A 12,466-nucleotide genomic window follows, 5' to 3' on the forward strand; every position below is an offset into this window, starting at 1 on the left:
CTCTTTTCTCCCTGAGTTATTCATTTCTCCATTCCCCTTTCCCTGGTAAATAAACCTTTTATTGGCCTTTGTGTGTGCCTGCAGTTTAGCTTTACTAAGTCCCTTTTAAGCGTGCGGGTGAGGCCGCACGGTCAGGCAACCCGTTTATATCGGGGTTGTCCTGTAACAGTGTCAGCTTCTCACGGCGCCCTTTGTGCCAGGAGCCCTTCTCGGCATGCTCAGCAGACAGAGGAGGCCCTCAGGGCACCCCAAGAGGCTGCATCTCCCCGGGCCAGGCGGCCCTCCCAGCGTGGGTCCAGGACCCCTCCGCCGCGGGCCCGTCTGCTCTCTGGGGTGGCAGGTGGCTGTCCTGTGGCCTCGTCACCGCCTGGCGGTTTATCCACCGTCCTGGAGCTCCGGGGGCGGCCACACGCACGCATGATGCCTTCCTATATTTGGAACAGGCTGGTCTGTTTTTTTGGTGATGGATTGTTGGCTGCTTGGAATTGCAGATGCATCATTAAGTCATGCCGTTTAAATTTAGCTCCTGTTCTCGCTTTGGAAGGAAGGGGTGTTTGAATAACTTCACGTGAGGGGAAGCGATCAGAAAGTAGGTCCTCGTGACTTGGCGGCCTGGGGTCCGGCGGTGAGTGCCCGGGTGGCTGGTATCGCCCGAGAGGTGCCCAGAGCTTCCCTCAGTCCAGAGGAGGCGAAAGCTGCCTCCACACTCTGCCAGCCTGCAGGGAGAGTGCGCTCCCAGGTCGCAGCTTGCGCACAAGCTTGCGGCGATCGGCCCTCAGCATGATGCCCCTGTCACCCTTCGAGCCACCCTTTGGGTGGACGAGACCTCGAAATATTTGCTCTCAGACCCGAACCAGAGTCCTGGGCTGTTTGCCGCCACCTGCCTGTGGCCACGGTCAGGGCCCGGTGCCCGGCAACAGCCACGGCTTTCCCGCGTGGAGGTGAGAAGGCAGGGCCCCTGTGACCTTCCCACGCCAGCCCCGCCGCCGGGCTCTCTGCTGGGGTTCTCTGGCCTTGCCCAGGCACGCCGGGGTGCCGTGGCAGGGGTGCAGAGGCGCTTGGGTGCACGTGTGAGAGCCTCGCGGTGTGCGTGCGCCAGCACACGCGCCCTCCCTGGCAGCTCTTAGGTCAGTGTTCATCCCAGGCAGTGAGCTGGCACGCGCCGCCGGGTTCTCTTCCCCAGCGGGCTGACCCCTGACACGCTTGGCTGTTCTGGGCATTTTGTGTGTGTGTGCGTAGGTATAACATGTGTGTGTGTGAGAGAGAGAGGGTGTGTGTGAAGCCACAGAAAGTCTCTCACACGATTGTGCATGAGCTTTAAAGCAAATTGCATGACTTTTCCTGCGGGTTAGTGTTTCTGCCATCCAGAGTGTCTCTTAGTGGCCGCTCTTATTAGTGTGCTCACCCACGGCCCGTTTTCTAAGTCTCTGCGCACCCCCCCCCCCCCGGTCTCCCCTGACACCCCTGCCTGGGCCTCCGGGGCAAGCCGGGGCCAGGATCCAGGCCAGGACTGACATGGGTGGACCCAGGCCCCCGCAGGGTGGGGCGGGGCAGGAGGGCAGGCAGGGCCTGCGGGCCTTGCCAGGTGAGGGTGGAGGGTGCTGGGTGCTGTCCCTGGCCCGGCCGCCCTTGGCTGAGGGACCCCGAGGTGCACAGATGGCCACGCGCCAGCCCCGGTCTTGGCCGGACAGACTCGTGTGCGGAGCTGATGCCAGTTGGGCTGGGGGCAGCCCCCGGGACTGCAGGCGTTACTGATGCATGTGTGCGCGTGTGCGCATTTGCGTGCGTGCACACACGAGTTCACCACTCGAGCACCAGTCGCAGGGCCGCTGCCGCTGTGCCGGGCCCACCTGCGTCCCTCTTGCAGGAGACCGAGCTGGGGAAACGGACATCTGGCCCCTGTGGTGTTTCCCAATGGGCTGCCCTTTATGCCCACGCTGACACACAGCAGCAGCCGGTGCCAGGGCTCACCTATCTCGGCCGCATCCCCCACAGGGGTGCCGAGGCCTGGCCACCTGGCTTTGCACAGCGCAGGTGCTTCGCTTCGTCAATATTTGCTGAAGCCAGGAGCGGTGGGGCCAGTCTTTTGGAACTTGGGCCCTGCCAGCTGCTCCCAGAGCCCCCATAGATCAGTCCTGCGGGCCCCCTGGGGCTCTTGGGGCGGAGTCACTCAGCGGATGCTGCAGACAGAGAACTTGTGATGCCAGCCTGGAGGAGGTATTGTTGAAGCCTGCCGGCCAGCCCACTCGCCCTAGAACATCCCACCAGTGACAGAATGGACAAAAGCAGCCACAAAACCCAGATACATTCATGTTTACGGGAACAAATAGGGTTATTTATTAGAAGAAATTACAGCCAGCTCACCAGCTGATGGGTGCCTTCGTGGTATTCATTTCACCTGCCTGCTCTGGGCCCCTGCCTGCCCACAGAACACACGTGCTTGGGGCTTGGGGACACCTGCCGCCCCACGCCGAGGCCTCCCAGAAAGCGCTGCCCGCAGTGGTGGGGCCTGGGCGAGCTGGTTCCGGCCCCGCAGAGGGGCAGGCGTGGCCCAGGGCCGCTGCTCCACCGGCTCAAAGCCGAGAGGACGCTTCGCAGACCCGCCCGCTGGCTCTGGGTCTGGGGCCGGGCCGGGCCTTCCCGCATGTGGGGCCCAGGACAGACTGTCTCCACGTAATGGTATGTGTGTGGAAATGTCTGGTTAAAACGCTCCTAATGCCGCGGCTCTTCGAGACTAAAGCGATTATGTATCTTACATTCCAGTTTTTCAGAAAGTCAAATGGAACGGGCCCTGCTGGCGCAGGAGCCTCGGAGCCAGCCTCGCCAGGGATGGGTGCCGGCCGCCAGGAGGCCTGCGTGGCGCTGGCGCCGGGCCCGCCCAGAGCCTGGCTCGCGTGGCTTTGTGTTTGCTGCAAGGGCAGGAAAAAGCCAAGAGCTGCAAATGCTTGCCGAGGGCTCGGGAAATGGCTGCGAATCTCAGGCTTCCAGCCGCAGCTTGTGGGTCTTGACAGCGTCTGTTTCACTCTGTTCTCTCGGCAAACACAAGCCCCGGGATGGGCTTGCTCCCTCTGCGTCTGCGGAATGGAGAAGTAGGGGTGCTCAGAGGCTTTGGGGGCCGCTGCGCCCTCTGCTCTTTGGATTACAGGTGACAGAACTGCGGGGGAGGGGGTGTATCTACTTTTAACATTTTGGGGAGCCTCCGCCATACCCTTTGCCCTGGGCTGGCCCCGCTGGGCCCTGCTCTGGGCGCCTCACCACGTCCTCCTGTGGCGGGCCTGCGTGCTTCTGCCAGTCTCCCGACCGGGCTGTTTGTCTTTCTCGTTGTCGGGTTCTAGCAGCGCTTTGCGTGGCCGGGGCCCGACCCCGTAGGGCGTGCGGGCCAGCAGCTGTCTCTCGGCCGCCGAGGCTTTGCTTTGTGTTGGCGGCGCCTCCGCAGGAACTTGGTGCCCTGTGAGTCAGGCTGTCCCTTGTCTCCCCCATTGCTAGGAGACACGGCTCCGCGCTCACCCTTGGCTTCTGCTTATCCACAGGACGGTGTTTATGGACGGGAGAGATGTATCAAGTGCACGCAGGCGTGGGCAAGCTTTTAAAAATTATCCAGCTTTGTGTTTGCTCCATGCTGAGCCCTGGAGATAAGGCCGGAGGCAACCACGGGCAGTGGACTGGGGAGGGAGGAAGGAGACAGAAGGCAGCTGGGGGTTCACCTCCTCCGGGTGGGATGGGGACCCTTGGCAGCGGCAGGAGAAGCGGGGCGTCGGCCTGGGAGGCCCAGAGGGCCCAGGGCTGGGAGGCTGCTGGTCAGAGCGGGTGTGGCTCCCGAGGGGCCCCTTCTTCTGTCCATCTGACTGTCCGGTGTCTGTCCACCCATGTATCCTCTGTCTGTCGTTTTTCCGTCCATCCATCATCAGTCTATCCATCCATCTATCATCTGCCCACCCACTATCCCTGTCTGCCCACCTGCCTCTTCATTGTCCCTCCTCTCCTGTCTGTCTCCTGTCACCCCCACCTACCTGCTGTCGTCTCTTCTCCTGCTGAACCTCCTCACGCCGCAGACATCGTCCTGCTCGCTGCTTGGTCACCACCATCTGAAAACAAGACACCGTCCTTCCTACCCGCGTCATCGCCTGCCTAAAAAGGCAGATTCCCTGCTCATCGGATGCCCCCCCGAGACTCCACCGTGGCCCCGGCCTTGGGAGACCGGGTCCCCGAGCACGCGCGGCTGGCCCAGCAGTCGGCCCCGGCCACGTCGCCGGCCGCCCTGCCCTCCCAGGGAGCAGGCTCCGGCCCTGCAGGGACATGGCCTGACCGCGCCGTGGCTGCTTGCAAGGTCGAGCCGACTTCCATGCCGTTCCCAGGCGTCTGAGCGCGACGCCTGCCCGTTTGTCTCTTGTGCGTGAGCGTCCTGGCGCTGTGCCGTCTGGTCTGGGGCGGCGAGCGGTCGCCACAGTCGCCCTCTTGCAGGGGCCACGCAGGTGGGCAGTGGGCCTGTCCCTGAGCGGGGGCGCCATGTGCACGCGGGCATGGCCAGCCGCCGTCTGAGCGGGTGACTGTGGCGACTGCACAGAACTGCCAGAGCAGCGGCCCCTGAGGGCCCCCCAGCCCCCAAAAGCCCTGCGTTCTCGACGTCATGCGCTGTGCGTGACGCTATAGCGTGTCCCCGGCGGCGCTCGCCTGCTCACCAGCTCTCCGTGGCCTGGGCCTCAGATGGCCCAGGACTCCGCCCGCACGCAGACCTGGACGTCCCATCACTTCTGAGGCCGTGGCTCTGGGCGGGGCCCTGGGGGTGGCTGTGTCCACCTTCTGTGGGCTGAGCTTGGGGTCTCGGGGTTTCCCGGCCTCCCTCTGTTGCGGGCTCGGATCACAGGGTGGGCCTTCAGAGGGGGCGGCTGCGGCGAGGGTGAAGGGAAGCCCCGCCTGGTCCTCTCTGGCCCTGGGCTGCCCTCGCAGCCTCACCCTGCCGGCTGGGCCCGGCCATCTCCCCAAACCCCGCCCAGCCCCGAGTCCCGCGGGCTCAGCTCAGTGTGCCAGGCCTGGCCCCGCATGGCGCTCCAGGGCCCTTGCACGGTGCGTCCTGGCGGCAGGCTCCGCTCTGGGCCCTCCCAGGGCTCAGCCGCCCTCCGCACTCCCGCCCCTCGGCCCACCTGCGGCCCCCGCCGCTCTCCGCAGGGCCCGCCACGGGCCGCCTCTGAGCCGGCCAAATGGGGCGGGGGGCTCGGACCACGGGGAGGGGACGGCGCCCGGCGCTGGTCAGCGCCTCCTCAGGGACACGCCCGCACCCGCGGGCTGGAAGAACGCCCACGTCCGGAAGCTCGGGCGTTGATGCCAAGCGCGTCGCGCTCTGGCAGCTCCTGTGCCGCGGCGCGTGGACAGCGCTGGTGGGGGCGTGTGGGCAGCAGCCGTCTGCGCTGGCGGCTCCGCGAGGGTCACGACGCGCGGGCCGGCGGCCACCCCTCCCCGCGCCCGCAGAACCCCGAGGCGAGGAATCACACCGGGCGTGAAGAAGCGCGAGCCGGCCCGGGGAATCAAGCACCGTGGAGTGAGCGCCAGAAGGCCGAGACGGCCGCGAGATGGCCGCCAACCCGCTCCTGAGCCGCCCGCTCCTTGCTTTGATGGTGAGCACTGGAGGGGAGCTGGGGTTGCTCAGTCTCGCCAGACACGGTCGTTCCCCAGGTCTCCCGGCGCCTGTGCCCGCATGGCCGCTCCCTGCTGCTGCCCCACACGGAAGGCTCCCAAGGTCAAAGCATGGAGACGCTGCAGACATGGCTCCTGGGGAGGGGAGGGGGGCTGCTCCCTGCCCCGAGGGGGTGCGCTCGCTATGAGATGTTTACCGTTTCATCTGGAATGTAGGCGCAGCCACCCTCTCCTTAGCGGCTGCTTCCTGCGTCCTCCTGCGCGGCGTTGACTGTCCCTGCCCTGCGAGGCCTGCATGGGGCGCCCAGCCAGGGACGCGGGCGCAGAGCTCGCAGCAAAGCCTTCCGGGGCAGTGAGCGCTGACCACGGGAGGTCCCCGTCCTGGCTTCTCGGGCCGGCCGTGGCCGGGAGCTGAGGTGGACTTTTGGGAAGGAATTTTGTGTCCTGTTAACACTTTATGCCGAACCTTCCTGGTTCATCGCAGCAGGGGCGGGGCTGGCTGAGGGGTCCCCAGCAGGCAGCAAGTGCCCCCACTCGGCAGCGCCCAAGCACGCCCCTAACGCTCCCCCCGCTTTCTGCGGGACCTGGCTTGGGGACGCTCCCCCACCACAAGGTGGGGGGACGCAACACCCCACATTTGGGCGAAAGTACACCGAGCCCAGGCTTGCAGGATGCTCCGAGCAGCACTCGGCAGGTGGACATTCGTGAGATGAGTGAAGCGGGCCCCCGAGAGCCCCACAGCCGTGCTGCGGCTCAGCCCTGAGGTTTTCGCCCGTGGAGGAGCAGATGCTGCAGCCGCTTTCGTCTCCACAGCGTGGAGTTTCAGGTCTGGTCTACACCCCGTCCTCCGACTGCCTGGCGCCCCGGGAGGGCCAGCACCGGGCAGAGTGATGGTAGCGCGGAGGCTTTTCTGTGCTGTGTTGACCTGAATTATGTCACTGCGCTGCTGGGGACGAAGGGTGGAGGGCCCCGGAGCTCACAGTGAGTAAGAGGGGAGCTGGGGTCCCCACGGCTGCTCCGCTCTCCCCGCTGCGTCGTCTGTTCCATTGTCTGCTCCCCAAGATCGACCGGCACGGCTGGCCCAGGAGCACGTTTCCCGGGTGCACAGATGTCAGCCCCTCCCCCCGGGACTGTTACTGGGGCTGCGAGCTCTGGGGTCCCTCAACCCCGCGCGCCACCAGCCCTTCCAGACCCAGCACCAAACAGCTGAGCAACGTGTGTGTCCCAGCACGCCCCCGCCCTGGAGTGGAGGGAGCCAGACTCGAGCTCAGGTCCCAGCACCGCCGCCTGGCGTGACGTTACCGACCCTCTGATGGCCCGGCTCCGCGCGTTACAGCCTGATGGTGGGGTGCTCCCGCCCGCGATGTGTTGATGCGGGGGGGCGCGGACGCGGCAGGCACGCGGAGGCCTTCACAGCGCGCAGTCAGGCAGCTTCAGCACGCGCCTCCTCGCCGCCGCGGAGCCAGTCAGGTGTGTGGCGCCCCCTCTCTTGTGTCACCTGCCCCCGAGGTGCTGGGCCGGGCTTGCAGGGACTGCGGCTGCTGAGAGCCGGCCGGGTTCCGGGCAGCACCGTGGACAGCGCCCGGCGCCCGCCCCAGTGGCTCGGCGTCGGGGCCTTCCTGGGGTCCAGGCTCCGGAGCCCAGCCCGTGAGCTTCATCAGGGAGGGGCCGTGAGGCCTGCGCCTGCCCTCCCTGGATTAACTCCCACGTGGCAGCGTCCGTCCCCCCGCTTCTGCGCCCGCTGGCCGACCGTGTTTCCGATGCCCTAGTTCAGTGGGCGCAGTTTGGGAAAGCGACGCGCGCTCCTCGCTTCAGCCTGGAGGGTTATCGCCTTTATGGGTCCCCATTATGTTTTCGACGCAGATCTTGTCCTGTGTGTTGTTGTGCAATTATCTCGGAAACGATTATGTTCATTACATCTCATGAATTTGTGTACTTAGCACGGCATTTTGGAAAGAGCTCATTTTGTCAAGGGAAGCTCTGTTTATGTGGTTACTGCATCAACTTTTTTTAAACCGGGTGCACTGCCCTCTCCCCGCTCCTGGACCTGCCAGCATTGTTCTGGAGAAGGCGAGCTTTGGAATTCTTCACCAAGATGCACAAATCATTTATTAGCAGCACTCTTAATTGGTTTTATGTCACTTGCGCCTTAGTGCCAAGCCAGCGAACACATCTCACAGGCGCCAAAGCAATTAATAGCACCCCTGCCCCCTTGTCCAGTGTAACCCCATCCTGGGACGCTGCTTCAATAACCGCGGGGGGGATCCCTGTGGCTCACGAGGGGCTGAGCTTGGGGGCAGTCTGTCACCCTTGCGAGCTCACAATAATCTGTGCTAACATTAGGTGAAGCTGCTGGGCACATGGCCTTGGGGCATTTACTGTGCGAGGAGAAACCCGTGGGATGACTGGGCCTTGAGGTCAGGAAGTACCGGGGAGCCCCTCACACGCTGAGGGTGCTGGGGTTCTCTGCGGCGACTTTAAAGACAGAACAATTTACGTAAAACTCTGCATTTCTCTCTTCATGAACCTGGAAGTGGTGATTGCCCGGGCCAGCCTCCCGTCCTGGGGTGGGCGGGGTGGAGGCTGTCCTCCTCACCCGGAAGGCACCGCCCTGGCTGCGCGCTCCGTGGACACGGGGAGGACGGACTGCAGGCCGGGCAGCCTCTCGTGCCATGGTCCCGGCCCCCTTGGGCGGCTCCTCCCTATCACGTCCTTCGTGTGAAGGTGACCCTTCTGTTCTCCTCACACAGCAAAGCTTGGGGACGCTCAGGCTCTTTGCATCAGAGGGGTGGAAGGTTTCTAAGCATGGGGTATTTGTGGCTGAAAAATTGGCCAGCCTCGGCCTTGTTTTTGCGACCCAGCAGGGCCGGTTCCTGGCCCAGTCCCGGGGACCCGCCCACCTCCATTCGGGACCAGCCCCTTGGTCCGAGCGCCGGGAGACCCTAACTGCGTGGGCACAGCAGCCCAGGCTGTCCGGGCGTGGACATGACCACTCCTGTGGCCAGAGGGAAGAGACGCACCCGGTCACCTCCATTGTGCTGTCCCGGAGGGACGAGCCCATACTGAGCTGCCCCCAGCAACCTGGCCCCCCGGGGGCCCCTGACAACAGGGTCTCGAGCTGAAACCACATCTGCTGAACACTGGGATGAAGCCCCAGGCCCGGTGCTCTGAGGCGCGGTGAGCTCCCCCGCTCACGTGAGCACAGACCCGCTGTCCTGGGTCTTGACCCAGGGCCGAGTGGCCGCTGGAGCTGTCAGCTCCAGGGACAGGGACGAACACACAGGAGTCTCCCCCCTCCCAGCCTGCCCTCCCCAGTCCCCAGCTCCCTCCTTCCTCCTCTGCCCCACACCTTTAGGCCACAGCAGTTAGGAGGCTGCTGTGGTGACAGGGTGGGGGGGATGGGGGATGGGGGATGGGGGGTTGGGGGGGGGAATACTATCAAGCACAGCTCTGCCCCAGTGTTGATTTTTAATATTTGTTATTGTAATTGACAATTACATCATCCTTATATTAGACTCGCACCTTATAACCACAGTCTCTATTATTCTTGAGCATGATGTGATTATATATTTATAATTCATAATGTGATTGCATGTGTCCAGTGAGAAAACTAGTTTATAAAATTTTTACAGCTTCTCTGAGCCATTTTGCCAACGTGAGTGAACAGGGAGAAGCAAATGCAGGAGGCCAGGAGTGCTCGGACCCAACCTTGCCGTCACCTCGTGTCGGGCGATTTAACCTGCCTTTTCCTGGGGTGCGTCGTGCCGTCACGCCCGCCGCAGGGGCTGTTCCCACCCCGGGCACCCTCAGACCCGTTCGAGCTCTGGCTCTCATGCCCACAGGAGGCCCCGGGGCTTCTGTCTGCACCACAGGCCCAGCCTTTGGCGAGCCCACGCTCCCGCACGTCCCAGGGCACTTCTTCAGCACGCATGCGCACGCGCACACACGTGGGCACATGGGAGGCATGCACACAGCACCTGCACTCACATGCACCTGCATGTACACACACGGGCAGGCGTGCACACACACAACGCACCTGCACACACTGGCAGAAATGCACATGCACACACGCTCAGGCAGACACACATGGGCACGCGCAGGCATGCATGCCGAGCGACCCAGTGCTCCAGAACCTGCTGATGCTTTTCTGTTCCGATTTCATGGAATAAACGCCCAGGCCCCGAAGGCTGTGCCGGCCTCCTAGACACCCCCTCTCTGGGGCAATCCCAGGACCAGGAAATTGCTGGACCTGCTCTTCAGAGAGAGAGTTGAAGGGGTGAGGGTGGGGGCTCCGGGCTCACGTCCCTGCTGCCCCAGGAGGACACGCTCAGGCTGCCTCCCCGGCGGCCCTCGGCCCTGCCTCCTCCCAGGACGCCAGGCCCTGCCGGCTCCCGCCAGCCGCCGGGCTGCCCTCCCCAGTCTCTGCTGCTCCGAGTCCATGTTCCCTCTGCCGCCACCCCCTCGTGTTCCCCGAGACCTGGCTACCTGGGGGGCGCAGGGACCCTGTCCCTGTTCCCCGTGGCCCTCAGCTTGTCTGCACAGCGCCCGGCACCCACGTACCGCCCCAGCAGCCTCCCCCGAGGTGGGGGACTCAGGGTCACCCACTGTGCCCAGGGTGTCGGGCCCCAGAGCCTGCAGCCTCGTGAATAGCTTCAGAGCGTCTCTAAGGGCTCCTTTCTCCCCAGCATCTCTCCCTGCTCCCCACTCCTCTGGCCTCTGGGCGTCTTAGCCCACCTGGGTGCTCCAGCCTGGACGAAGGTCTGTCTAGACCCTGGACCCTGGGCCCACCCCTCCAGGCCGCGACCCGCCAGGCCCCGGCCGCTTGTCCCGCCGTCCTGGCCACAGGCCCAGTGCCCTCTCCAACCAGACTCCGGCCCTCGGGCCTGCACCTTGTCTGGTGCGTCCTAGCTGTGTCTGGAGCTGCTGCGGGGTGGGGGCCACGGCCGAGTCCAGCAGGTAGGGAGAGGGCCCTTGGATGGGGGCTGCCAGGCTGGGGTCCCTGGCCTGAGACGTGGCCGTGGGCCCGGACAGCCGGGGGCTCTGTGGTCATCTCGAAGGGGGTTTCAGCCACAGGAGGGGAGTCGGCCTGGACCAGCCAGAGGAGCGGGGGGTGCTGAAGGTGGGCGGGGCAGTGTCTTCCTCCGGCAGGCCAGAGGCAGCGCAGGGAGCCAGATCTGAGAAGAGGGACGCCTCTGTGCACCAGCTGGTCGGGACATGGGGGCAAAGACCGTCCTCCAGCTACGCGGAGGCTACACGGGTCCTGGACAGGGCTGAGAGCAAAGGGGTGCACTCGCTGGGTGAAAGGCAGGTGAGGCAAGGAAGTGTGGGTCTTGGCGGAAGGTCGCTGGCGAGCTCTGGCTCTCCCTGGAGGGGAAGCAGAGGGGCGTCTCCCTGGTGGTCAGCGTCCGGGTGAGTGGCTTCCCCTGCCCAGCTGGGTCACCTGCAGGTGAACTGCACCTGTGGACACCCCGGGGAAGGCAGAGGAGAGCGGTTTGCTTACGAGCTCTCAGCTCTGAAAACCACTGAGCCATTTATCCTCTGCTTCGGGAGACCCCCTACGGGGAGCTGAGGATGGAGGCCCATCAAGGGGCCGCTGGAGGGAGGGCAGCCTGAAGGGACAGGCGAGAAGGACCTTGATGCTGGAAAAGCTCCCGCTGACCTGTCCTCCCGCTGACCTGTCCTCCCAATGAACCCCAAGCCCGGGGCCCCTGGGGCAGCATGCCCTGAGCGTTCCTGCCGCCTCCACACCATTGGGGCTCACCAGGCCGGGGCACTGAGGGCTCTGCCCCCCATTGCGTCCATCCATCTACTCCACAGACTCCGGCCCCTCCTCATCTCTGAGCCCAGACACCTCCCTTGTGTCCCCCCAGTTAATGCTCCTGATGAGCACCTCCGGGGGCTGGTTTTCTCCGGCCTCCAACAACTTCCTCCCAAAGCTACATAAAGATCGCACAGGCCTGGGCCGCACCCCCTTCAGGACACACAGAAGCACAACAATGAGCAGGAACAACAGTGTAGTTAAGCAGCTGCACCGCAGTCCGTGCGCCCCAGGCTGGCTGCCTGGCCTCTCTCAGGGCCGTGGCTGTTGACACGCGGCTTCATGCCGAGAGCAGCCGGCAGCTAGGTGTCCCCCAACTTTGTGGCCAGACACTGGGGAGGCCTCCGGACACCGCGGCCTCGTGCTGTGTGACCGTGAGTGGCCTCAGCCTCTCCGCGCCTGTGTGCCTGGGCCTGGGGGGAGCCAGAAAGCAGCGTCTGCAGGGAGGGGGACCAGGACCCGGCTCACCCAGCGTGCTGGGCAGGGGTGGGAGGGGCCCCCGCGCGTGCCTGTGGGGCTGTGTGGCCAGGCCTGGCCAGCAAGGGCCCCGTGGTGGCAGCTGGTGTGCTTTGGAACCTCGTCAGCCCTCGAGAGGATGGAGAAGAGACCTTGCCCCGTGGCCTGGGAGCAGGTCGGAGGGTGCCCCTGTCTCCCCAGCCCCGGCCCCAGCCCGGGGGACGGCTGTTCTTGTGAGCTGGATGCGGCGCCATCTTTGTGGACACCCCCCAAGGGGGTGGGCGCTTTCCTGTGAGGTGGCCGCGCTTCTCCCGGCTGCCCAGGCCGTGCTCGGGACACTGGCACTCTGCACCCGCAGCGTCCGGCTCCGGAAGGGCTGCGCGGGTGACCCGCGGGCGGCTGGAGAGGAGCTGCCGGCTGTGCCCCTCCCCGCCGCAGTCCCAGGGCAGGCAGCACCGGCTGATTGGGGCGCCCTCGAGGAGGACCCCAGTTCTGCCGGAAAGCCAAGAGCAGAGCAGGGTCTGGTGCCCCGAGAGGCCCCGCCTGGGGGCATGACACGTC

Source organism: Talpa europaea, assembly GCF_964194135.1.
Source record: "Talpa europaea genome assembly, chromosome: 8".
Classification (NCBI taxonomy): Eukaryota; Metazoa; Chordata; class Mammalia; order Eulipotyphla; family Talpidae; genus Talpa; species Talpa europaea.